This window comes from Sander lucioperca, chromosome 11 (assembly GCF_008315115.2).
Source record: "Sander lucioperca isolate FBNREF2018 chromosome 11, SLUC_FBN_1.2, whole genome shotgun sequence".
In the NCBI taxonomy this organism is placed as follows: Eukaryota; Metazoa; Chordata; class Actinopteri; order Perciformes; family Percidae; genus Sander; species Sander lucioperca.
This window is the reverse complement of record NC_050183.1, coordinates 38,944,474-38,972,381: the sequence shown is the minus strand read 5'-3', so window position 1 is coordinate 38,972,381 and position 27,908 is coordinate 38,944,474. Positions and strand designations below refer to the sequence as shown.

Here is a 27,908-nt window from a genome sequence, read left to right as displayed (position 1 = left end):
TACAGCTTTTCATTTCAAAGAGACAATGTGTACCAGTCAGTTATTGTAGAGATCCATCCCAACTCTCCACAGTTTGGTTCTTCAGATTAATCTCAGCTCTCTGGAAAGGACTGGATCCACCTCACAGAGAGCAGAGATCAGAACTGAGCTGGCTGCACTTCCTTTTCTTCTCACCGTGTCCATCACGTCTCGTGCTTTGTCTGCTCTGCCTGTTCTGACTGACTGCATTTCACCATCAGTTATAACACCACGCTCTAGGAGTTTATCCAGAAGCTGGTTCAGAACAGGATCAGACACTCGCTTTACAAACTGTGCCCGAACTAGCAACAGCCTGTCTTCTGGGGGATCACTGTCCTCTGCTGGGACGCTGTCCTCTGCTGGGTCATTCCTCCGTGGATTTGGCCCAGTTGGTCCTGGAAGATAACCGGGGAAAATACTGTCAGATTGTGTTATCCTTTAAGAAGTAATCAGAATTCAAAAGACAGACATATACTGTATTTTATATTTCATGTTTTTTTAATGATGGCGCCCTCTAAGTTTGTATCAATCTGTTGATATAGCATTAGTTCAGATTAACTTAGTCTCGCATTGCCAGACCTTCCTCCACAGCGCTGCAAAGGAAGGTCTGGCTAGTCCACACAGCATTCCTGGATGGGAGAAAAACGTGCTCTGGTTTATTGGCATTTCTTTAAACCAATCACAATCATCTTGGGCGGGGCTAAGCTCCGGACGGAGCCACGGTGCCTCTGCTAAATAGTCTCAGAAGGAATTTGTTTTGGTGGAACATGTGTACATTCAAAAGTAGTTTTAGTCGTGCAACAGAAAACTCAGATTGGACAGATAGTCTAGCTAGTTGTCTGGATTTACCCTGCAGAGATCTGAGGAGCAGTTAACCATAGTCCTCACAAATCCACCAGAGGTTAGAACACCAACACAGAGAAAGAGGAAGGGGACGGACATCTGGCAGAATGTCCGGTGGCACCGGAGCAATACTGGAAGTGGAACGACATGGATATAGACTAAGATTAATTTACCATGTGATGCAGTAGCTCCGTTTGTATCACTTTATTTTATGGGACATGAACCCCGGTCTCCTGGGTGAAAGTCCTCTTTGTTTGACTTTCTTAAATCCAGCCCCTCTTAACTGGGACATCCATCAGGTGGAGTGCTGCTGCAGGAGGGGGAAGCCTTTACCTTTCAAAGACACGTTACGTCTCCAGACTTCTCTCCTCTCTCGGTCCTGGACCATCAAAGTCACCTTCTCTGGGATCGTCTCCAGGAAAACTTCAAATGTTGGATGGTAATTTGGTCCATAGTCTGGGATAAATGTTTCATGCTGAAACCCAGTAGCAACATGTCATTTTTCAACCTGTTACAGATATTTATCTGAATGATTATGAATATGTTTTCAACATGATGAGTCTGTGTATAACCAGTAGAAGTGATTAAACTCACCTCAGGCTGTATTATAAAGCCCTCAGGTTGACAGTGGACACTGTAACTTTGATCAATGCTGAGATGACATTTGGAAGAGATCCTAATGTGTTTAGCACCTCTTTGTTTCTTTTCAACCTTCAGTAACAGAACATTTTTATTAGTTTAGTTTCAGATAGTCAAGTCAATTTTATCATAGAGCATGTTTAAAAAAAACAATATTGTTCATGTTGTTTCTTACATTTCTATTGGCATTGTTTAGAAATTGAAAGAGGTCTTTCAAATTAAATATGTGACTTTCAATTTGCACTCATTTGACATCTTCCAACCAAATGGTGAGCACATATGACAGATAGCTTTACCTCAACTTCAACTTTATTTGTGTCCCTGAAGCAAGTAGAAACACAATAATGACACATAAATACATACAAGGTATACACACAGTCATCTACCTCATCTAGAAGGACGTTGCGGGGCAGCAGTAGAACATCTAGGACTCTAGGCCCCGTATCCGGAGGTCGGAGGAACAGCAGAACTTGGGCCTCTATTACCAGTGAGATGTTCAGAAATCTTCTAACGAAATCCCAGATCAGGCCAAAGGCAGAGAGGTGAGGGACCTTCACGACCACATGAGTGTCTGTAATCTTCAGCGGCTCCAAGATGCTCATCCCATAATCAGTGATGTGGACGACAGACAACAGGCCATCAACAAGCAGCGCTGGGAAAGAAAAGACCTGTTACAATTTGGTTTTATTGATAAAAGGTTATGCTACCATTTATTTAGTTTTACTTGAGTTCAGAAACTTCAAATTTATCCATAGTCATTAACTCTGGAGCACCCCAAGGTTCTGCAAGTTTACCTCTATCCTGTACCTTATTATTTTTTTTATTTTTTTATTTTCCTGTTCCACACGTGATCTGTCTGGATGAGTGTGTTAAGTCTTGTGAATTAACTCCACTACTCCTTTCTTTAAGTACTACACATGAATACACATATTTGCAGTAGTATTAATTCATTATTTAACATTGAAGACAGTAATGTCTTTACCATCCTTTGTTTCACAGTGTGGAAGGTGGAGCTGACAGACTGCTCCATCCTCTGAACACTTGATGTCAAACAGCGGCCCTGCAGCCATCCTGCCAGCTGATTGGAGGAGGCTCTCATCCCATTGGACAGTGTTGTACAGCAGCTCCGCCTCCTGAGTCGTAACAAACACCAGTCCAGTCAAATCACACTGGAACACACCTGAACCAGGACACCTGAACCTGTCAGACACAGAAGGGCCAATCACAAACAAGCTTTCCCTCTGTGGGTCAAATTATATGTTGAGATAAACTGTGCCGACGCTCTGCGTTTTTATTCATCTTGTACGTCAAGTTTTACACGTTTCAGTCTTCCTTCCTGCACGGTCACAACCTGCGATCCATCCGACCGTCCGACAGACAGATCATTGATTCCTCAGCTGATCGATCAGCTGTTTTGAACGTCTAACAAAAACCTATGTGCCAGAATTCAGGTTCTAAAATACGTTGGGAGCAACATATTTGGGGCTAAAGTCAACGAATAACAGATGTGATGACTGCATTGCTCAAAAAGTTGTGGACCAAACTGACTTTCTGGACAAGAGATTTAAGCAGCAGCTGCAGGAGTATGAAGCGTATGAGCTTTGAAAGTGAAGTGTAAGCACTGAAAGCAGTTGAAGTGACAGGTGAAGTGTATGTGTGTGTGTGTGTGGAGGGGTTTCTGAAGCTGTTAGAACATCTGAAATGCAGTTCTGATGGAGTATACTGATGCACTAAAAAGAGATAAACTCAACTGTAAAGGCTGAACAATAGATTAAAGTGTAACTGCTGAAAGGAGTTGACTCAGTTTAAGGTAGAAGTATTCTGCATTGTATGATTGGGTTACCTGTATGAAGTCTTTCCAGACTCAGTCAGCAGCTCAGGTGTGAAATGTGACATTTCCTGAAATAATAAAAAGAACAAAAACAGTTGATTAGAAACTGGCCCCCAAACTCTCACAGTTCTGTCTAGGTGACAGGATCCTCACTGCATCACTTTCTACTCTACGTGCACTATTTACTCTGTATCCATCACTTCACTTTCTACTCTACGTGCACTATTTACTCTGTATCCATCACTTCACTTTCTACTCTACGTGCACTATTTACTCTGTATCCATCACTTCACTTTTGTCAGAATGACTAAATAATTATTATTAAGTGAAATGATTCTGCACAAATGAAGCCTGCAGGACTCTGTTTGACAGCAGCTAGTGGTTTCAAAGATGAGGAAGAAGAAATGAGTTTGAATGAGTTCATGATGAAGAGGAGGAGAAGAGAGAGAGGAGAAGGTAGAAGTAAAGGAATATTAAACCCTGTAGGGGGTAAAGCTGAGGAACCCCAGTCTGATCACTGATAAATTAATAAAAATGTTAAAGTGAAACACTGACATTTGTATCGGGAGCCTCTCCACACACAAGCTGCTGCTGCTTCAACCTCTCTGGATCATCAGGAGACAGCTGATCCTCTCTTCTGTCCTCAGACACATCAAGGTTAGTCTTTGACGTAGACGGATCTGGGGGAGAGAAGAAGACACAGCAGATGTCAATCTCAGTTTTGGAAATCCTGATGATCCACATTAATAAACCGCTAACAGCAACGTCCCATTCAAGGCGATCAGAGCCCTTTGTAGCATGTCTTTCTCCTCATGTTTCCTGTTGTTATCTACTGAGAACTTCCAATAAAGTCAGAATGTAGATATTAAATCATGTTTAAGTCGAGACCAAGTCCAAAGTGGGTCGTTATAAAGTGAAGACTGAGTTTATACAATAACATTTACACAGAAATGACAGATTCAAGACAGAGAAGAACAAAACAACATATATGATGTGGTTACTGGGATTAACCAGCACCTTAAAGCACACAGCAGCTAATCTTCCAGTTATGCTCCTGCTTTAACAGCGTTATTATGTTTCTTTAAGATATTTACTGACCTCCTTCATGTCTGTCAGGTTTAGCCCTGTAATCTCTGTCATCCATCCTGAAGGGATAAATATGAATAAAGCAGTTATCTTATGAGGAGAGTTAAACTAAATCCTCATCAGATGAACCTTTAACACTTAAGAAACTTCAACTTATTTTACACTACAGTAAAAGTACTAACTTAGCAGAAAATGTGTACTTTTTTGCTTTCCTCCGCTCTGTGAAGTTAAGGCTCTGACACACCCAAACCCAACGACCGACCGTCGGGAGAAAAGACAGTCGGACTGATCAGTCTCCCCAAGTTGGTCCAAAAAGTGCCTCGGAACCCACCGAAGCGATGCCAACTTAAGCATACGTTCTGCAGGTGCACTAATCTGTATTGTCTCCAAAAAAATGAAAACCGGCAGCTGATTGGATGAACGCGTCACGAGGGTCTGGCTTCTCCCGAATTTCAAAACCGACCATAATGGTGGCTTATTCGAATACGATCTCATATTTTACGAAAATAGTTCACCAAAACGTGTTTCTGAAAACATTTTAAGTGATAAATAGGCCATACATTTGCAGTCTGTTTTTTGACCGTCAAAGGTCAGTTTAAAAGATTTTCGTCAGATTTTGAGAGGCGTTCGTCACGCTCATCCCGCTCGTCATTTCCGGTAATTGGTCATTGAGTCCGACTGCCCACTGGCCAATTCAACAAGTCAAATCGGCCCAAATGAACGCCGACGGCTCCTCCCACATAGCCGACTTCTTAATTTTAGACGTGGGGAAACGTTCGGGGGTTTCATCTGCACATACACTGACTGACGGCTCGTACCAACAACAAGAGGGGGAGGGGCCGTGATAATCTATGCTGCACACTGGCAGGGACAGGGATTCCTGACCCGCACTTTCTGTCCGTGACGATTCATAAAAACTGCTCATACCAGAGAAACGGTGTGACGGAAAATTTAAGTTTTTTAAACCGTAACTTTTTCATACATTGGTACACCTTAAAACTGGTAACCAGAACCATATCTAGTCCAGAACTGTTAAAAACCATATGGGGTGCCCAGATAGCTCAGTTGGTAGAGCGGGCGCCCATATATAGAGGTTTACTCCTCGAACGCAGCGGGCCCGGGTTCGACACCGACCTGCGGACCTTTGCTGCATGTCATTCCCTCTCTCTTTCCCCTTTCATGTCTTCACCCGTCCTGTGAAATAAAGGCCTAAAATGCCTCCAAAAAAACCCCCACAAATGACAGAAGGACAGACAAATATATACTATATACGTGTATATATATATATATATATATATGATGTGAAAGACAGTAAAACATCAGCTGTGATTACTGGACTTCAGCAGAGCTTCTGCTCTGTATAAAGAACACATGGTAACTAAATGTCATGCTGGTTCTATGAAAAAAGAGCCAGTAATTTACGTCAGTCAGACTGATCTCAGAGCTGTGACAAAGATGAACTGATCAGATGTTTAGTGTTGAAATGAGAGAACAAACTGAGATCAGATTTGATGGTTGGACAGTTTGATGTCTCTGTACATGTTGTGATGCTGCCAGCTGTAATCCAGATTTATTATTTCCTGCAGACATGAACACAACAACAGTAGTCTTCACAACAACTCAAACACATGATCACAACAAGCTTCTGTCTCATCTGATTGGCTGACTGTCCTCTCTCTCCTCTCACAGCTTCACTGAGAATGTTTACAGGAAATACTGGATATTTGCTTTGATACTAACTATGTTTAGTTCAATACTGCTGAAACGAACTTGGACTGACTCCAACCCTCTACTTACTCCAAAGTCTCCAGTCGACAGTTTGGACTCTCCACAAGATCACACAGCTGCTTCACGTCTGAATCTTTCAGGTTGTTGTCTCTCAGGTCCAGCTGTTTCAGATGGGAGGGGTTGGACTTCAGAGCAGAGACCAGAGAAGCACAGCTGATCTCTGACAGACTGCAGCTCTCCAATCTGAAAAAAAGAATAAATTATGAAGATAAAAATCCATTTCTAATCCAATCAATTCTATATTGATCCTTTCAATAAATAATATAAATAAATGCATTTGGAAATATGCTTTGGTCTCTTTGTTTTCCTTTGGTCTCTTTGTTTTCCTTTGGTCTTTTTGTTTTCATATATATATATATATATATATATATATATATATATATATATATATATATATATATATATATATATATAAATACATATTTATAAATGAAAACAAAGAAACCAAAGCATATTGCCAAATGCAGTTGTTTAAAAGATCAATATAGTATACACACTCTCTCTCTCTCTCTCTCTCTCTCTCTCTCTCTCTCTCTCTCTCTCTCTGGTCCTGTATGGGAGTTTTAAAGTGTCTGTGACAGAGAGACTTCAGTTATTATGAATATATAAGTTCTGTAAAATACAGTGTTCTGAAGGTTTTATATAAAAGACCTTCTTGAAAAGGCCTTGGACTTCTTGAAGATCTTTTAATAATTTATATATAGATGTGTCTCTCATGTGTCTCAGTTTGAGTTCAGACTAAATGTGTTGAAACTGTTCAGACTGACACACTTTAAAGTTGTGGTGATTTTTGCTCAAAGAAACCCAGAAAACAAGTGAACTGAAGGGGATTTAAAACTTCAACAAATTGCTCAAAAATAACATGGATGCATGAACGTGCTTCACAGGTCAATAACTTTGATTTAACTTTGGGTTTAATTAAATTTTAAAGCATTTGAGTTTTTTTTAAATGATTTCAAAAGCAAAGGAAAAAGGGCCAAAAATGTTAAGGAAAAGATCACCAAAAAAAGGTTCAGTTTCAATTTTGACCCCGAAGGACAACAGACTGCAGACTAAATGTACTACAAGAAACATGAATATGTGAACAAAAGAAAATTTTACTAAACTTTATAGATGTAAGTTATGTTTGTACATTAATTAGGTTCAGTTGTTAATTAAACATATTAGATCTATAATAGTAACAGAGTCAGTGAACTGACCTCAGAGTCTCCAGTCTGCAGTGTGGACTCTCCAGAAAACCACACAGCAGCTTCACTCCTGAATCCTGCAGCTCATTGTCACTCAGGTTCAGCTCTCTCAGATGGGAGGGGTTGGACTTCAGAGCTGAGGCCAGAGAAGCACAGCTGACCTCTGACAACCTGCAGTACTCCAATCTGAATAAAGAATAAATGATGAAGAAATAAATCTATTTATAATCAAAACACTATTATATTGATTCTTTAAACAGCTGCATTTGGAAATATGCTTTGGTCTCTGTTTTCATCTTTGCATGTGTGTGTGTGTGTGTGTGTGTGTGTGTGTGTGTGTGTGAGTGTTAGTGTGTGTGTGTGTGTGAGTGTGTGTGTGTGTGAGAGTGAGTGTGTGTGTGAGTGTGTGTGTGTGTGTGAGAGTGAGTGTGTGTGTGAGTGTGTGTGTGTGAGAGTGAGTGTTTCTCTGTGTGTGTGTGTGTCTGTGTGTTTCTGTGTGTGTGTGTGTGTGTGTCTGTGTGTTGTGAAAGATTAATATCTATGATCAGACATTATTTGTGAAAACACTGAAATTAACAGAAACCAAAGAAATATTTCTACTTCAGCTAGTAAACTTTATCCATTTAAAACCAATATTAGTTCAGAGGATCTTCTGTATACAGATGTGACCATTTACCAACAATTATAAACATTCATTTACTTTAACAACTAACTGTCACGGCCCGCTGGCCGTGACCCTGGCCTCCTTCATGGTATGTGTGTGAATGTAGTTTTTGTGTTCTTTTTCTCCTTTTGGTGTGCCTGCTGTGTGCTTGGTGTGTTTTGGTTTGGCGTCCATCTCTGTGTTTGCTCTCTCCCACATGCTCTGGAAGCCACAGGTGGCCGTGGTCACTGGAGCTCCTGCCTTCACACCTGTGGCTCATCACACCACTCAGCACTCCTGTTCATCATCAACTGTCAACTCTCCTTTATAAGCCAGGCCAACCTTCTAGTCCCCGCTAGATCGTTGAATCAACTAGTATGAGAACACGCCAGCCAATCTGAACTTTCACTATAGTGGAATACCTGTTGCTAACTTGCTTTTTTCCCTGTCTCACCTCAGACCATCTTGCCCTGAGCCTGGACCCAGATTTACCTGCCAGCACCGCAAGATCCAGAGCACTGGAGCCCGGACCCCATTCCCTCTCTCTGACTCATCTGAATCTCCTGCCTCTCAAACCACGTTCAGTTTGTTCATTTCAATAAAATCACCTTTATTGTAACTTCACTCTGGTCTGCGCTTGAGTTCTGGTCACCGGTCATGACACTAATAGTGGACATTTTCTACAGTTTCTTTAACAAACACAAGTCTCTTGTGATTGCAGACTAAATTTACTAAAAGAAACATGAAGATATGAACAAAAACAACATTTACAACTTCATGGATTAAGTTAACAACTGAACCTACAGTTAATTAATCAGAGCTGAGACCAGAGAAGCACAGCTGATCTCTGACAAACTGCAGTTCCACAATCTGAATAAAGAGTAAATGATGTAACCTTAGAAGACAATCCTCCTGTTTGAAATCATCCAAATCAATAATCTGTTCAGAGATGAAGAAAGTTCAGAATGTAGAAGTTCAGAAGATGGAGATTCCAAACACCTGAACCCAACAGGATGACATCTCTTTGTGACAGGACAACACATTCTCACTCCCATCGCATCAACAATAGACGCTTGGTCAGGTGCCTTTGGGGTTTGTTATTGACGTAATAAGTCTCCTTTAGCGTCATATTTAGACACGCTTGGCAGGGACCCGTGGCGTCACTATTTGACTCCCTGGGTCAGGAGTTACATATATCTGACATGAAGTACAAGAACGGGACAGTTAGGTTTAGGAAAATTATGTTGGGTGGGTTTACAAAATGGAAGTTTCAGGTACAAGAACTGACATGAACCCCGGTCTCCTGGGTGAAAGTCCTGTGTTGTTTGACCCATCCACCACCCAACCAAACTCCAAATGTAGTTTTTCAGACTTTCATACTACTCACTACCGTATTTGCTCTTTATACTACATCATCTAACAGCGCCGCTGTCAAGCTGCTGCTCTGCCCGGTGCATTCCATACAGAGGCTAAAGGGGGATTTTTGCCTCAGTATCTGACGCTGAGAGACACTGATCAAGCGTCAGTATTTTACAAGTTGGGATTGAGAACGGGTTGGACAGGAAGCATCGTAGACATGTTAAAGTGTCGCTGGTGACAGATCAGACACAACTAAACATACTTTAAACACCTACATTTGGAAATATCACATATCTCACATGTTTCTCAGTTTGAGTTCAGACTGTGTCTGTGACAGAGAGACTTCAGTTATTTTAAATCTATAAGTTCTGTAAAATACAGAGTTTTGAGGGTTTTATATAAAAGACCTCCTTGAAAAGGCCTTGGACTTCTTGAAGTTCTTTTAATTATTTATATATAGATGTCTCTCATGCGTCTCATTTTGAGTTCAGACTAAATTCGTTCAAACTGTTCAGACCTACACACAAACCCAGAAAACATGTGAAATGAAGGGAATTTAAAAGTTCTGTTTTTGGATTTAAATTTGGTAGATATTAGAGCTGCCAATTATATTTTTTAATTAATTATAATTTTTATATTTAAATAATATTTGAATATTTAAGCTCAAATGCAGCCTGTTATTAATATTAACTACACTACTCAGGCTTATGCATTGTCAATGTCACTATAAGCATGTGGTTGTTGTTACACGTTCTGTCCACTAGAAGGACTTCCAACATCAGCCTGGCCTTAAAGGAGAACTACGTTATGGCACATTGCATTTCTGGCACGCCGCTTTGTTTACATTCATCTTCCACCACGAGCACACAGTGACAAACACAATTCAACAGAGATCTCTATAATGAAACATTATCTGTACAGTGTATTGAAGCAACTGTTGTAAAGGCTAACGGTGCTCGGTTAGCACAATGACATCATGTTAGAAAGAACAGCCGAAACGATTTGTCATAAACTAGCTAAGTAACAAAAGTGTTAGCCACGGTGCTACTGACATTGATAATTTTCAACGGTGCTGTCACTAGCGTTACTACAACCTGTTTCTTGCAGATAGTCATGTGACTGGGAATACAGCTGTTAGAAGATAATATATGAAGTGGAAGCTAACGCTGACAGCTGTAGGGCAGCTAAAATAAACTTTAGCTGTCAGAGAGATAAGGGGGTACTTTGTGTCACTCAAGAATGTCATTTGATTGATGGTTGACCGGTCAAGAGGTCACGATCTGTCAAAAATTGTATTGATGTTCAACAGGTGTTTCTGACGCAATATCGTTCTATTTACAGTACAGACCAGAGACCGGAAATTCCGTTTTCCTTTCAAACGTAGAAGGTAGTAGTAAACAAATTTCTACTGGTGAATAAACTCAAACAGGATAAAACTGAAAAACTTCAAATGTTTTACAATACTCAATATATCTCTTGAAAATGTTTGACATACCGTGATACAGCAACTTAACAATGTCCAGTGAGACTACTATAAAATCGCCAATTTCAAATATTCACAGCGCACACTGTGGCATTAAGGTCACCGATATTCACAACTTCTCAAGAGACATTACAGCCAGCCATGGTGAGTAGCAAGTAGAATGATAGACCTACTCTTTCTAAAGTTCATACAAGATAATAAGATAAAGCTGGTTAAAACGTAGTTGTTGCGAATGAAGGACAGTGGAGTAAATGGGATTGGTGGTCTCTAATTGACCCCTTTATCAGTACAATAAGATAACATTTCCACCACAGTGTCACTTTCAACATGGAACAAAAAGAGGAGCTGGATTTACCAGCTAGTCTTGAAATAAAATAAGAGGGTTATGTTGAGGAGCAGAAACAAGTTCTGAAAATAATGTGTTTAACATCCTTAATCATAATTTTATAGTGTAATAATTGCTCCTTTGTAATATTGTAATGTACGTTGGAGATTCTTCCCATCAGTGCTCTGCACTTTTCTACACTCATGCAAATGATGTGTCTTAAACATTCTCTGTTTCTCAGTTATCTGAGGTGCATCAACAGCAAATAATGATAAAGATATTTAATTTAATTAATTCTCAGTGGTTGCAATAGTATTTCATCTACATATTTCCTGTATGTCTCATTCTCATTGGTTTGTTTGAATTGAAAACGGAATTTCCGGTCTCTGGTCTGTACTGTAAATAGAACGATATGGCGTCAGAAACACCTGTTGACCATCAATCAAATTTTTGACATCCGGATATCCCCACACCGACTGGAAGGCTCTTCAGACGGACACGCAAACGTCGCCGCAGAGGGTCTCGCGGTGGAATTCGAGCGAGGCTAAAGCTAACTCCACATCAACTCGCTCTTCCAAGCCTTTTCCTCGCCAATATTCGCTCGCTGGTGAACAAAATGGATGAACTGCGGCTGTGGATCACCACACACAGAATGATTATGGACTGCAACATCATGATTTTCACAGAAACCTGGCTTAACAGCAGAATACCCAAGAGCACTATTGAGCTAGCTGGACGCTGCCTCCTCCTTGCGGACAGAACAGCTGTTGACTCCGGCAAAACCAGAGGTGGGGGTTTGTGCATTTATGTTAACAAAATGTGGTGCACGGACATCACTATCACCGAGAGTCACTGCTCAGCTAACCTTGAGTATCTCATGGTTAAGTGTAGACCTTTCTATCTACCCCGAGAGTTTACATCAACTGTAATAACAGCAGTTTACATTCCTCCTGATGCTAACGCTAAGATTGCCATGAAAGAACTGCATTCTGCTATTAGTAAACAACAAACTCTGCACCCCGAGGCAGCCTACATTGTCAAGGGTGATTTCAACCACTCAAATTTAAAGACTGTACTGCCTAAACTCCATAAAAAGTTATCATGCCCCACAAGAGGAGAAAAGATTTTAGACCAAGTTTTCACTAATGTAGCTGATGCATACAAAGCTGCTCCCCTCCCCCATCTAGGCCACTCAGATCACCTCTCTTTGTTTCTACTGCCCAAGTATTTAGCACTCATCAAACGTGTGAAACCAACAGTAAGGAAGGTCAAAGTGTGGCCAGAGGGAGCTGACTCTGCACTTCAGCATTATTTTGGAAACAATGACTGGAGAGTGTTTGAAACTCAGGCCACCCATGACTCCCACATGGACATTGACTCATATGCCTCCTCCGTTCTGGACTGTATCAACTCTCACATCAATGGTGTCACCATCCTCAAATGGATTACCACTTTCCCTAATCAGAAGCCATGGATGAACAGTGAGGTCAGACTCCTGCTGAAGGCACTTGACATTGCATTCAGATCAGATGAAGCTCAAGCCTATAACTCATCCAGGGCTAACCTGAATAGGGGCATCAAAAAGGCCAAGCACAACCACAAGCTAAGGATTGAGGATCACTTCAAGAACAACTCTGACCCCCAACGCATGTGGCAAGGCATCCAGGCCATCACAGACTACAAAGCTACCTACTCCACCCCCTTGTCACCGACACCTCCTTGCCTGATGAGCTGAACCACTTCTGTGGCCACTTCGATAGGGACAACAAAGAGGTGGCCATCAAGGCTGTGGTCTCTGCAGATCACCAGCCCCTCACACTTTTCACCACCGACGTGTGTGTGGCACTGAGCAGGAGTAATGCACGCAAGGCTGCTGGTCCTGATGGTATCCCCGGACGTGTACTCAGGGCCTGTGCTGTGCAGCTTACTGAGGTTTGGACTGACATATTTAATCTGTCATTTGCCCAGGCAGCTGTCCCCGCGTGCTTTAAAACCACCTCCATCGTGCCGGTACCAAAAACACTCCACTGCAACAAACCTTAATGACTTCCGTCCAGTTGCACTCACCCCCATCATTATGAAGTGCTTTGAGAGGCTGGTCCTGGCCCATCTCAATACCTGCTTACCACCTTCATTGGACCCCTTCTAATTCGCCTACTGTCAGGAACAGGAGCACAGAGGATGCCATCTCTATGGCATTTCACTCTGCCCTGTCCCACCTTGACAATAGCAACACCTATGTGAGAATGCTGTTCATTGACTTTAGTTCAGCATTCAACACCATCATCCCCTCCAAACTGATCACCAAACTCAGTGAACTAGGCATCAATACCTCTCTCTGTAACTGGATTTTGGACTTCCTTACCCACAGACCTCAGTCTGTTAGGTTAGATAATCATACCTCCTCAACCATCACCCTGAACACCAGCATACCACAGGGATGTGTGCTGAGCCCTCTCCTTTACTCCCTCTTCACCTACGACTGCACACCTGTACATGGCTCTAACACCATTGTAAAGTTTGCAGACAACACTACGGTGATTGGTCTCATCAGCAACAACGATGAGAGGGCCTACAGGGAGGAGGTCCAGCACCTATCATCGCGGTGCACTGACAACAACCTGGCTCTCAACACCAAGAAGACCAAAGAGCTCATTGTGGACTTCAGGAAGTCTAAAACTAGCACACACACACCCATCCTCATCAACGGAACTGAGGTGGAGCGTGTCACCAGCTTCAAGTTTCTGGGTGTCCACATCTCTGAGGACCTCTCTTGGACCCTCAACACCTCTACCCTGATCAAGAAGGCTCACCTGCGTCTCTTCTTTCTAAGGAGACTCAAGAAGGTCCACCGGCAGCCTTGCGCTGGTGAAGCCTCTCCAGCTGTCTCCTCACCTGGCCAGGATGCTGTCGATGGTGCGGTAGAAGTTCACCAGGATCTGAGGAGACAGCTGGAGAGGCTTCACCAGTGCAAGGCTGCCTGCCTTGGCGGCATCAGCCCCAGGGTCTTGAAGACCTGTGCCAGTCAGCTGTCTGTTTTTCTCCAGTATCTCTTCAACCTTATACAAGCAGGTGAGATCTTCTCTGGACCCTCTACAGTTTGCCTACCAGCCTCGTCTGGGAGTGGACGATGCTGTCATCTATCTTCTGAAGCGAGCTCATTTGCACCTGGATGGCGGTGGCGCCACTGTGAGAATCACATTTTTTGAGTTCTCCAGTGCATTCAACACCATCCAGCCACTGCTACTAGGTGAGAAGCTGCAGATGATGGGTGTCGGTCCGTCCACAGTCTCCTGGATCACTGACTACCTGACAGACAGACCACAGTTTGTCCGTCTGGACCGTGTTTTGTCGGATGTGGTGGTGAGTGATACGGGGGCTCCACAGGGGACTGTGCTGTCTCCTTTTCTATTCACCTTATACACCACAGACTTCCAGTACAACCCAGAGTCATGTAGCCTGATAGTTTTCTGATGACTCTGCAGTTGTTGGGTGTATAAGGGATGGACAGGAGGGGGGGTGGAGAGCGCTGGTGGACAACTTTGTGGAGTGGTCTGGTAAGAATCGCCTGCTGCTGAACATGGATAAGAGCAGAGAGTCAATACTAGTTAAACAGTTGCAAATTTTTATTCCCAACTTGTATATATTTTTTTAAATATTTGTTCTTGTATTCTATCCTATTTATTATTTCATGTATATTGTATCCTATTATTTCATGTATATTCTGTATGTGTGCTATGTGTCAGATATTTTCCTGCTGCAACACTGTAATTTCCCATTTTTGGAATCAATAATAACTAGAGATGCAGCGATTACAACTTTCTAGGCCGATTCCGATTTCCGATTTTCAATGAGTTAGGCCAGCCGATACCGATTTCAGCCGATTCTGATTTCATTTTTTCTAACCACTTTACAGCACACACACATATTTATTTTCTATCTTTTCTTTAATAGAACATTTTGCACAGAACATAGAAACATTTTTGAACAGATAATGGATCACTATAAAATAGAACTATATAAATTACTCCTGGTGTGGGAAATTCACACACATCTAAAGGGCAATGTTAGAACCATTTCCTTCTTTTCACATCCAATATCCAACAAAAAAAATGTGATTTAGGTTTTTGGTGTCATCCCTCCACGCCCTACTTTCTCCTTGCAGGTGTTGCATATTGCAAATTTGTTATCTTCTGCACACACGCTGAAGAATTTCCAAACAGCTGACATGTTGCAGGTTAATTCACGAGATTCCCTACATGTTCAAGAATAGTGCGGACACACGCTTCACACCGTGAGCAGGTACGCGCGATACACGCCGGAAAAGTTGAGAGAAAGGAAAAAGAGACTGTGCTGTCGCGTCTGTGTGTGTCCTTGAGAACTGTAACTCATATAACTTCTGTTGTCAGTTAATTGTATTAATTGTGCATGAAATCACCATATGTCAGACTGACCTGCCGGTCGCCGGTCATAGCCGAGCACGTGAAAACCGGCCAATTCCGGTCACCGGCCAGTCTATCGGTGCATCTCTAATAATAATAAAAATAAAAATCTATCTATCTATCTATCTATCTATCTATCTATCTATCCTCACCAACTGTGTCACAGTTTGGTATGGCAACTGCTCTGCCCATGACCAGAAAGCACTACAGAGGGTGGTGAAAACTGCCCAACGCATCACCGGTTCCTTACTCCCCTCCATCAAGACCATCCAGGGCAAACAATGCTTGCGTAAGGCACGCAGCATCATCAAAGACTGTTTTCACCCCAACCACAGACTGTTCAGCCCACTTCCGTCCGCGAGGCGTCTCAGGTCTCTCCGCACCCGTACCAGCAGCTGTCTGTTTCTGCAGCTGTCACCCTACTGAACTCTAACTCTGCATCCCGGTGATAATTAACCTACTAAGCCCCCCCACCCACCCCGGACAATTTGTACTACCCAACCCTACTGTCTTTGTACTTGTACTCTGCACAATGACAATGAAGTTGAATCTATCTATTTATTCTCACCTGACTTTATTCATTCCCAATCATGGTCCAAACTCACCTGACTTCACTCACTACTAATCATGGCCTACTCTATAAGTCCCACCCATTTCCTTTGTCCTGGCTGGCAGCAACATGAGGCAGCATGTGAGGGTGTGGTTGTGCATGAAAAAGTGTGTTTACTGTCTTCCTCCTATGTTGTGTTACACTAATGGTTATTTGCCAGTGGATGTGATTTAATGCTTGACCAGTATATATATTGGTAATGCTGAATTGTCGTCTTGCCTGTTTGCCTTGAGACTACAGCAATACTGTGTGTAAGTGTGCAGTGCACATGACTTGTTAATTGTAGCCTTTTGGAAATACCAGTATCCTTATAACCTGATTTAGTTCAATGTTTTATTTAGTTGTCAAATTATTTTTTATCTGTTATATAGTACTGTTATATAGTAAGCAGTGGTAGGCCTACCCCTCACCCCTTCAGGTAAGAGTACTTATATATATAGTTTTTTAAGTATCTAATCGTTAAGTTTGTTGATGTTATATGTTGAATAACTGTATTGTAATTTGTGTCTTTTCTGTTTATCATTTATAGAAAAAACCATAACCGTCAAGCCTCATCATCTGCTTTCACGCTGAATGTGTGCAGAGTAAATAAATGGCTTAAACAGAAACACCTGTTGTCCTTCATACATTCTTGCCGATGTACCATGGCCTAAAACCTAATCCAAAGATAGATTATACACTAACGTTACTCGGTACGTAGCATTAGCTCCTTATCTTAAGGCCTCACAGTGCCTTGTGTTTCTCACTCCCACTACCCACTTCACATGTGGGTAGGTCAAGGCGAGGAGAGGGAGATAAGCACATGTGAGCACAATACATGAACTTACACCAGAGCCTCCAGCCTACAGTTTGGACTCTGCAGTCCAGTACACAGATGCTCCACTCCTGAATGCTTCAGGTTGTTGTCACGCAGGTCCAGCTCTCTCAGATGGGAGGGGTTGGACTTCAGTGCTGAGGCCACGACTTCACAGTCAGTCTCAGAGAGGTAACAGTCAGAAAGTCTGTGATGACATAATAAAAACGTTTAAAATATAATCAAATCTGACAATGTTATCCTAAAAACAGGCTATCACATTTCCATCAAAAAGCACATTTACAAGGGGTCTGACATTAGATTCACGGGACCCCTTCATCAAAATGCCCATGCCATACACACAGTGATCCATTCTAGATTTGTTTAATCGATACTGGATCATTCAAATGAAAAAAAAAGAAGATATTGTAAGGGAATAGGGATGGTTTAACAATAAGAATAACGTTTATAATTAAAGCTGCAAGCAGCGTTGGACGGGCCCTCGCGCCTCTGTGCACATCGGGGTTACTGGCGGATGCAGCTCCTTGCGACCATGTATTTGCGCAGCACTCAGACACTGCATTTCATCACCAATGAAAAAGGAACTCCCTGCTAAGTTCAATGATACCTCACAAGACTCTACTTCATACAGTTCATTAGTTGTTAAAGGGGGCGTGGCCAAAGTATAGGGGTTGGGGCAAACCTTTACCAATAAAAAAAGGAAGTCTCTGTTGAGTTCATTGATATCTCACATAAGACTCTACCTTAAACGGGTCACCAGTTATGAAAGGGGGCGTGGCTACAGCTTAGGGGGCGGGTCAAACCATCACCAATTAAAAAGAAACTCTCTGCTGAGTTCAATGATACCTCACACAAGACTCTACGTTGAATGGGTCACCTGTTATGAAAGGAGGCGTGGTTTAAGCATAGGGGGCGGGCCAAACCATCACCAATGAAGAAGGAACTCTCTGTTGAGTTCAATGGAAAATTCCACTTCTAAGCAGTTCTACTAACTACTCTCTCCCAAAACCGTTTTTTCCATTTGCATTCGCACTGGCCAAGTGGCCATATGGACTATAGGAGGGGTAAGGGAATTATGCAAGCACGGCAACGGTCTCTATAGCGTTAAAATCAGAAAACAAATACACCAAAGAAAGTATGAACTAAATACTAAATCTAATGTATATAGCCTATTTGTCATAATTTAAACAAGTCTCCTGAAGAGAAATGGGTATCCCTCTCTCCCCCGCCTCTGCCTGCTGCGCTGTGGACGTGTGTGTGTGTGTGTGTGTGTGTGTGTGTGTGTGTGTGTGTGTGTGAGACGACCGGCCAGCGAGGTTGTCAAAAGGTAGTTAACCACAGGTTCCCGTTAATCTTATGATGGACATGTGTTGTGATATTTAAACAAACGATCCGTCAACGGCGGAATAAAAGCCTCTTATTTACGAGAGCGGTCTGAGAGACAGTCTCTGAGCATGACTGGCTGAGCGACGAACTAGCGGCTGGGGCTGGCTGTTGCGTCACTTCATGGAGCTTCTCAACTCCGAAAAATTTGAAGGAAATTGTCAATTCTGCATCGATTTCCGCAAGACTGCCTATATTCAAAATCTAAACAGTCCATTTCTCGCCTAAAACGTTGTCAGAAGTGAAATTAGTGATGAATAAGATGGCGAAAATGTTTAAAATTGTCCCGTTGTTGGACTGTCTGTACTGGAAACCTGACCCTCGTTGACCTAGGGAAAATGGAACAGCGAAAAGACCCTGCCCTGAAGTAGGAGCTGAAAGACTTACAGGAACTGCGGTCAGAGGAACTTAAAAATCCCCAAATTGGTCCAGTAGGAACACAAGGAAAAAAAGGGTTCTAGGAATGTTATGTTCTAGGAACTGCAAACCGCGCCCACACCGTCTGACGAAAAGTTTTTCTTTCAATAACTTTTCATCTTTAAGGTGTTGAGATGGTACAGACCAAATTTGAAGTCCATCAGATGAAAACTCTAGGAGGAGTTTGTTAAAGTATAGCACCTTGACTTTTAGGCCTACTTCCTGTTGCCACTAGGGGGCGTTATGACTTTGAGCCAATATCGGCCTGTAGATGTTGTCAGGGTTGGACTCTTTTGAATCCTGAAAAGTTTTGCGCCAACTGGACAATGTACACTCAAGTTACACCCACTTCCTGTTTCAATGGCGAAACGCACAAAATGGCCGCCCCGCCACAGCCATGCCCTATGACGAAAAATTTTTCTTTTAACAACTTTTCATCTGTAATGTCTTAAGATGGTACAGACCAAATTTGAAGTTGATCGGATGAAATCTCTAGGAGGAGTTCGTTAAAGTACGACATGTGGAAATGGCCAAAATCGCAGTAATTTCGAACTTTCAATTCAAAATGGCAGACTTCCTGTTGGGTTTAGGGTATGGATCCAATGACGTGAGTCTATGTTAAACATACTGCAGGGGCTCAATTCTTTTATTTTTGTAGAGGGCGCTAGTGAGCCATTTTTGTGCACCTATTCCCGAAACCCTTAAAATACGTAAATCTTCACCAGACTTGATGGAACCTCCAATTTTGGTGAGTTTTTAATATGGTAAGCCCCTCAAAAAGGCGATTAATTTGCCGGGAAAATAATAACAATTCCTTAAGTTTCAATAAGTCCTTCGCCGCTGTCGGCGCTCGGGCCCTAATAATGTTTTGGTAAGTAGTTATTCTCTTTTTTTAAGCCACTTTTTATTGGCTCAAGCTTAATGAAGAAGAAAAAAGGCTTGAGGAAGATAAACTCCCACCACTGAGGTGAACCTACTGAGCTCTCCTCCTGTTGCCTTGTTGGCTGTTACTGACAGTTACTGTTACTGTTACTGTCATGTTTGTCTTGTCATGTCTTGTTTTACTTCCTGCCTTGTGTTTTCCTGCCTTTGTAGTTGTATGCACCACCCTAATGTGTTTCACCTGTTCTTAAGCCCTAGTGTCACCTGTCCCTTGTTTGCTCGTTAACTCTTGTATTTAGTCTCTGTGTTTTCCTTGTCTGTTGTCAGGTCATTATTTCTGTGTTGGATTTTGTGTTGTAGTCTACCTGTTTTGTCTCAGTGTTGCTGTTTCCTGTGATTCCTGTTTTTGACTGCTACCACAGTTTGGTAGTGATGGCGAACTGAAGCTTTCTGAACCAGTGAAGATTTCAATCCAATTGTATTGAAAAAAGGTTGAGTACTCAAAGCTTCAGAACTCTATGAGGACATCTGGTGGTGAACGTTAAGGATAGCATTGTGTCACAAACTGTTTCACAGTTATTAGCCATGAATGTCTTTGAGTTGAAGATGAATACATTTTGAGTATGAATTCATGGATAAATAAATAATGACATAAATAACTAAGCCTATTTGGGACCTTGCATAAATAAAAATGTAATTGCCTTCTCCACAAAAACAAACAATAAAATTAGGATTTTGTTTGTGAACGTGTCTTTTGTTTGTAAACAAATACATCAGTTTGGGAGGGAAATGAATGAAGAACACATTGCACATTGCACACACATTTCTGTGATTATATTGAGAACGTAGCCTAGAGCAACATCTTCTGTCTCCTCAGCCAAATAGGTGAGATAGGCAGTGCAGAAGGCATAGGCTATACTTGCTCTCTTTTATAAACTCTCTACTCGCTATAATAATCACTATAATAATCTCTCTATTCACTAACTCTCCTGACTCTGTTGACTCTCCTACTGCAACAACCCACAAAGGCGCGCCCCGTGTCGCGCTGCTTGCGCAGCTTTTGAATTCAATTTCGAAGAAGTCACGTGGGTGTGTGTGAAACTAAGCTTCGGACGTCACTGGTCACGTGATTATCCCAAAACGAATCAAGCTCCAATACAAAGCTTCATTCCAAATTGGTTAATGTTTTCCATACATGCCTCAAAGCAAGGGGTTCACGGGTAACATCGCTACAGTTTGGATTACCTTGCCTGCTGTTTTCTGGACACCTTGTGGACACCTTAATGTCGGACATATTGTTAGGTTGGTGTGAAGATGCTGTGGGATCCTACAGTCTTCCCATTCTCTCCGCTGATTCCTCACATCTGTATCCAATTTTGTCTTCATAAAAGATATTTCAGGTCGGCATCTTATGAAAACTTAAGTTCTGGGTTATTTAGCCTTTTGGTAGTGAATATCAGCACACAGCAGCTTTTAGGAATGTTTGTGTTGTTTTCTAGCAGACGGAATAAAGAGGAGGAAACCTTCACACAATACAAGTCAGCGGAGAGATGTTTTCCCCTCCGGTGGGAATGGGACTTAAATGTTAACAAAAATCTTTGAATTTGGTCCAGAGTTGAGCAAGATCACAATGACAAGCCGGCGTGAACCGAGCTACAATGTAACCTAATTGGGGCAATTGTGGAGCCTTGCTTTTTATCCAATCAACCAATCAGTCTATCAGACACAAATGATTGGGGAAATGGGGGCAAGGTTGAAAAAAGGTAGTTAACCTTTAATGAACTTTTTACTCAACATGAACACAATAAAGTGCAGCTCTACAGACTCTACAGTCAGAGAGTTTAGAGACATTTCTTTCAGATTTCCTTTTAAAATGACCATGCCAGTATTTCCTTCTCCAAAATGTATCCTGTAACTTGTAATGTAACTTTGGAGCGTTATATAACCTTCCCAACAGCTAGCATGACATAGTTGATACCAATGGATTCCTTAGGTCTTCTAGTTTCATATGATACAGACAGAAACCCATTCTGGATTTTATCTATTGATATTGGTTAATTTAAATGTAAAACGATTTAAATCAGAAAAATCTATTTTTTAAACCAACCCTGATAGAAATTGTATTAATTGTGAAATTTAACAGAAACATCCTTAAAATAAAATAGTTCAGAAACTGTTCATAAAATATGATAAAAATAACTGAATGAAAGTTATTATGAAAAAGCTTAAAGTGCCCATATTATGAAAAAAACACTTTTTCTGGGATTTGGGGTGTTATGTTGTGTCTCTGGTGCTTAAACACGCATACAAACTTTGATAAAAATCCATCCATGCTGTTTAGAGTGAGATACAGTTTCTGAATGTGTCCTGCCTTCAGTCTCTGGGTGAGCTGTTCAAAATCGGCACGGCTTGTGACGTCACAAGCCGAAACGAGCAGGCTAACCGCAACCATTAGCATTAGCGTTAGCATGCTAACGCTAATGCTAACGCTAGCATGCTACCTCGTTCTCAATAGCAAAGCACTGCTACAACACACACAAGTTCACCATAATCTACAAAAGAACTACTTCCATGTGTGCCCTCATTTAGAAGTCTCCCAGCTAATCCTGCCTTGTAACTGACCGAAGTTGTAGAAACAGCCTTTCTTTTACTGTCTATGGAGCTAGCTAGCTGACATGATCTACATCTGAGCTACTGCGCATGTGCGAGTGCAATCAAAGATAGTCCAGAAGAAGAAGAAGAAAAGAGGTCTCACTCTGTAGCTAAAACAGAGACCAGCTGAAAAGAGGAGCTGCAGCAGTGAGAGAGAGCGGTGCAGTACAACAACAATATGGTGTTTTTTGAAAATTAAACCATGTAAACCTATTCTGGTACAACCTTAAAATACAATTATGAACCTGAAAATGAGCATAATATGGCTGCTTTAAACTTCATGTGATGTTAGTTCAGCAGGTCACAAACAATAAATGTCTGTTTGTATATAAAATAGACACATTGTAGAAACACACTGCTGACTCTGTATACACTGTAAAAAGGCTGTCTGTTGTGATTAAATAATGACAGAAGATACTTAAGCTACAAACACAAAGATCATCATCGTCTCATTCTCACAGCGTTTGAGACAACAAAGACATTTGCAGAATTATTTAAAATAAGCAAGTTTATCTTTTATAGTGTGTAAGTTTTATATTGCTCATGTGTGTAAAGTCTGTATATTTACTCTAATACTGATGGCCTCAGCTTCACACTGATTTAAAATGATAATCACATCTGGACTTACACAGCCTTTCTGCAGTTCCTCACAGCTGGAAGCAGTCTTCGTCGTCCCTCTGATGATGAGTTGTACTTCTTCAGGTCCAACTCATCCAGAACCTCCTCTGACATCTGCAGCATGTAGGACAGAGCTGAGCAGTGGATCTCAGAGAGTTTCTTCTCTGATCTGTTCTCTGACTTCAGGAACTCTTGGATCTCCTGATGGACTGAGTGCACATCATCTCACTCAGACAGTGGAAGATGTTGATGCTTCTGTCAGGAGAGATCCCATCACTGTTCATTTCCTTCAGGTTGTTGATGGCTCTCTGAATGATTTCTGGACTGTTGTCTGTCTGACCCAGCAGGCCTCCTAAGAGTCTCTGGTTGGACTCCAGAGAGAGGCCATGAAGGAAGCGGACAAACAGGTCCAGGTGGCCATTTTTACTTTCAAGGGATTTCTTCATGGCTCTCTTCAGGAAGACATCAAGGGATGGGTAATGGTCATCTTCTTCCTTCTTATCCCAGTCATCATCATCATCATCGTCATCGTAATCATCATCATCATCATCATCATCATCATCATCGCCATCAACAACATCATCATCAAAGTCATCACTTACAGCTCTCTTCCTCAGGAAGTTCTTCAGTACCTGTGTGTTCCTGTTGGTGTAACAGTGGAACAGGTAGACTGCAGCCAGAAACTCCTGAACACTCAGATGAACAAAGCAGTAGACTGTTTTCTGGAAGATCACACTCTCTCTTTTGAAGATCTCTGTACAAACTCCTGAGTACAGCGAGGCCTCTGTGACATCCAGACCACAGCACTCCAGGTCTTCTTGGTAGAACATGATGTTTCCTTTCTCCAGCTGTTCAAACGCCAGCCTCCCCAGCTTCAGAAGAACTTCCCTGTCAGCCTCCATCAGCTCCTGTGGACTCGTCTCATGTCCCTCAGCATACTTGAGCTTCTTCCTCTTTGTCTGAACCAGCAGGAAGTGTGAGTACATGTCAGTCAGGTTCTTGGGCAGGTCTCCTCTCTGGTCTGTAGTCAACATGTGGTCCAGAACTGTAGCAGTGATCCAGCAGAAGACTGGGATCAGACACATGATGTGGAGGCTCCTGGATGTCTTGATGTGGGAGATGATTCTGCTGGACAGCTCTTCATCACTGACTCTCTTCCTGAAGTACTCCTCCTTCTGGGCGTCAGTGAAGCCTTGTACTTCTGTTACCCTGTCGACACACGCAGGAGGGATCTGATTGGCTGCTGCAGGTCGGGAAGTTATCCAGACAAGAGCCGAGGGAAGCAGCTTCCCCTGGATGAGGTTTGTCAACAGCACGTTAACTGATGACTTCTGTGTGACATCAGAAACAGCCTCATTGTTGTTGAAATCCAGTGAAAGTCTGCTTTCATCCAGGCCGTCAAAGATGAAGAGAACTTTAGAGCCAGCGAGCTGCTCTGCTGTGACCTCCTGTAATGTTGGATGGAAAACACGGAGCAGCTCCAGAAGACTGTACTGCTCATCTTTGATCAAGTTCAGCTCCCTGAAGGAAAGAGGAATCATCAGACTGATATCTTGGTTTTCCAAACCCTCGGCCCAGTCCAGACAGAACTTCTGCACTGAGAAGGTTTTTCCAACGCCAGCAACGCCGATCGTCAGAACCACTCTGATGTGTTTCTGTTGGCCAGGCTTTAAAGATGTCGCAGCACTTAATTGAAGAGTTATGGAGGGTCTTCTGCTTGGAAGCTGTCTCGAGCTGCCTCACCTCATGTTGGGTATTAACCTCTTCACTCTGTCCCTCTATGAATGTCCCCTTCAGCCTGATCTTATGTTTCTGACGACCAACATTCACTAAAAAAGAACAAAGGTGAGAGACAGAACAAAGAAAAAGAAAAGTTGACAATCTGGTGATTATTTTTATGACCACTATGAAAACATTCAGTTAAGTTTAAGATAGACTTAAACTAATATTCATAATCACGATAAATGTCTGCGCTGTCTGACTCAACAACACTGCTTACCCCTCTCTAAAAAGTTACTCTTCTTCAGTTCACACTATGCATCAGAACACACTTCTTTATCCTGGTCTGTTATAAGTCCACCTTTAATCCGGTTCACCTATTTTAATAATTGCCAAAAGTCATATTTTATTCTTGCTACTGCTGCAGTGGCTAGAAGGCTACCGGCGGTCTGTTTTTACCACTGGGAGCGAACAACCATAGCTAGCTGGATCGACTGGAATACAAGCAAAGCCCTGACCTGTGATGACAGCGAGCTGCTCAGAAAGGCAAAAAAAGAGATCTCCGACCTTAAAGAAGACATCCGTCGGCTCTCGGACGAGCTCCAGAATGCTGAGCAGTTTCTCCACCCCGTCTCCCAGTCCTGACCAGCTTCGTAGTGGCCTTGCACTCAATAATGCAGCCAAACTCAACCCTCCAAGACACCATCACATTGGACACCTCTGCCTGCCGTTGACCCTCCTGCTCAACCCCAAAACACGGATCTTCATTTACGGAGGTGGTGACCAGGGGCCCCGCGCCTCCTCCTCTCATAGACCAGGACCCATCAACAGTGTCTGTCGGCCCCGTGACCCCCTCACAGCCGGCGGCTGAGGGTGCCGGTGCCATGCGGGTGGTTCATGATCCCACCGGATAACCAACTCACCGGCCTTGTTCCCGCACCTCGATCTCTCCGGCCAGGCGCAGGATCTTAAAGGAGGCTGTTCTCCGACAGGGACATCGCCCAGCCCCGATGCTGCTGGCTCGACACACCCACCCGCACATCTGTGCCCCCTCCCCAGCAGCGAGCCTTCTCATACTCCCTCTCCTCGCCTCCTATTCACACCTTGATAGTGGGCGATAGGATCATTAGGAACATCCATTACTGTAATGCCACCACACGCTGTTTTCCTGGCTCCCTGTTTCCCAACGCATCCAGTTTAAACTCCTCCTCACCCACAAAGCCCTCCATAACCAGGCTCGTTCCTACCTCACAGACCTGCTCCACCGCCACAATACCCCCCCGGAACCTCCTCTCCCCACCACTCAGGCTCACGTACCGTACCTGGTGTGACAGAGCTTTGACCATTGCAGCACCCTCCCTCTAGAACTCACTACCCATACACATCCATGACCGTACTGCCCTGGAGACATTCAAAACACACCTCTTCAGATTAGCTTTCCACATACAATAGTCTTACATTTCTCACCTGATAGTTACTGGTTTTATTGTTTTTAATTGCTTCTAATATGCTTGTTTTATGTGGTGGTTTTATTGCTTATCCGTGTGATATATGTGCTGGTTTATAATGTTAAGTGTCTTTGAGTACCATGAAAAGCGCTATATAAATATATGTATTAATATTATATATATTAAATATTATAATATTAAATGTCTCAGTATTACAACAACCAGTTGTGTGTTCAGACATGAAGATATCAGCAGACAGATGGACAGACTTACTTTGTTCAGAGATGCTCTGATTGGCTGTCTGCAGTCCAGCTCTGGTTCTGGATCTGGACGGCTGCTCCTCCTCAGAAACATCACTCCTCTTCCTCTCTCTGTGAAAACACATCTTTATCACTAAAATGATTTGTTGATTATGTTGAAAAATCAGAATCAATAGTGGACCATTGAGCTTAAATTAGATTAAAAAGAATAAACTTAAAAAAAAATAATATATAATCAATGTGAGCAAAGCTTCTCTACAAATGCTGTTCCACCAAAATGTTATGAAAAATATTTACAGTGACTTCAACAGTCACCCAGAAATTTGAATATTTTCCTGAAGTGTAAATTCTGAAACAGAACATTTTGTCTTAATGCATCATCATCATCTTCTTCAGGTCAGCAGACAGTAAACAGTCTCTTACTTTGTGTCTGAGGGTCCAGGTTCATTACTGAAGAATGGAGGTTCCTCTTTGGACCAGTCACTCTTCATAGACAGACAGCCAGATACTACAGACTCTGCTCCGTCCTCCTCTTCCTCCAAATCACTCATCTTCTGATCTGAAGTCAGTCTGAGAGGTAAAACAGGAACACTGACTGTGAGTTCACAACATTTGGAGGAAACAAGTTTGAACAACAGTCACAGGCAAGACTGAGATCATTTCTGCATTCATCATAATAGTTTGAATATTTTCTGAAGTATATGCATTAAAATGTGAGTTCCACAACATACTTTTTACTCAGACACACACTGATGAGTATTTAGAGCAGTAAATCTGGGGCCGCCTCAGTTTAGGGAGTCTGACCACCTTGACTCTTTAGTCCACTGGCTGTTCTGACAGATTATCAGTCCGACTCGGCTACCGTCAACTATAAATGGATGTAATTTAAATATCCAAAAGTGTTTTCATCAGATAACTTTTACCGGTTTTATCAGTGCTGCCGATGGATGTTTGTTCTTGACCTGTTTATGGTAGCGAGAATCTAAGCTCAAATATTCACTTACTAATAATTCAAAGCTTTCAACTACAAGCTCTGAATCGTTAGTAAGAGGAGCTTTGATCTTAAACTTGCTTCACCATATTTTACTTAAGCAGTTTGTTAAAGGACAAACTCAAACAGTCAACATGATGGGCGGAGGAAGCGTATTAGATGTCGGTGGGACAATCTAACGGGGGTGTGCTGCTCCTTCCTCAGAAAATATTTAACAGAGCAGATGTAGGGTTGGGTACCGAACTCGGTATTTTTGTTAACCAACCGTATTAAGTTTAGGGCTGAACGATTTTTGAAAATAATCTAATTGCGATTTTTTTCAAAAATATTGCGAATGCCATCGTTTTTTAAAGTGCCCATATTATGAAAAAATCACTTTTTCTGGGATTTGGGGTGTTATTTTGTGTCTCTGGTGCTTCCACACACATACAAACTTTGAAAAAAATCCATCCATGCTGTTTAGCCTCTTA

At 42.3% G+C, this 27,908-nt stretch overlaps 1 pseudogene; it reads right to left on the bottom strand.

The window, feature by feature from the left end:
- On the bottom strand, positions 1-25,625 carry LOC116034868 (annotated as a pseudogene).
- Between the last annotated feature and the right edge of the window lie 2,283 nt (positions 25,626-27,908).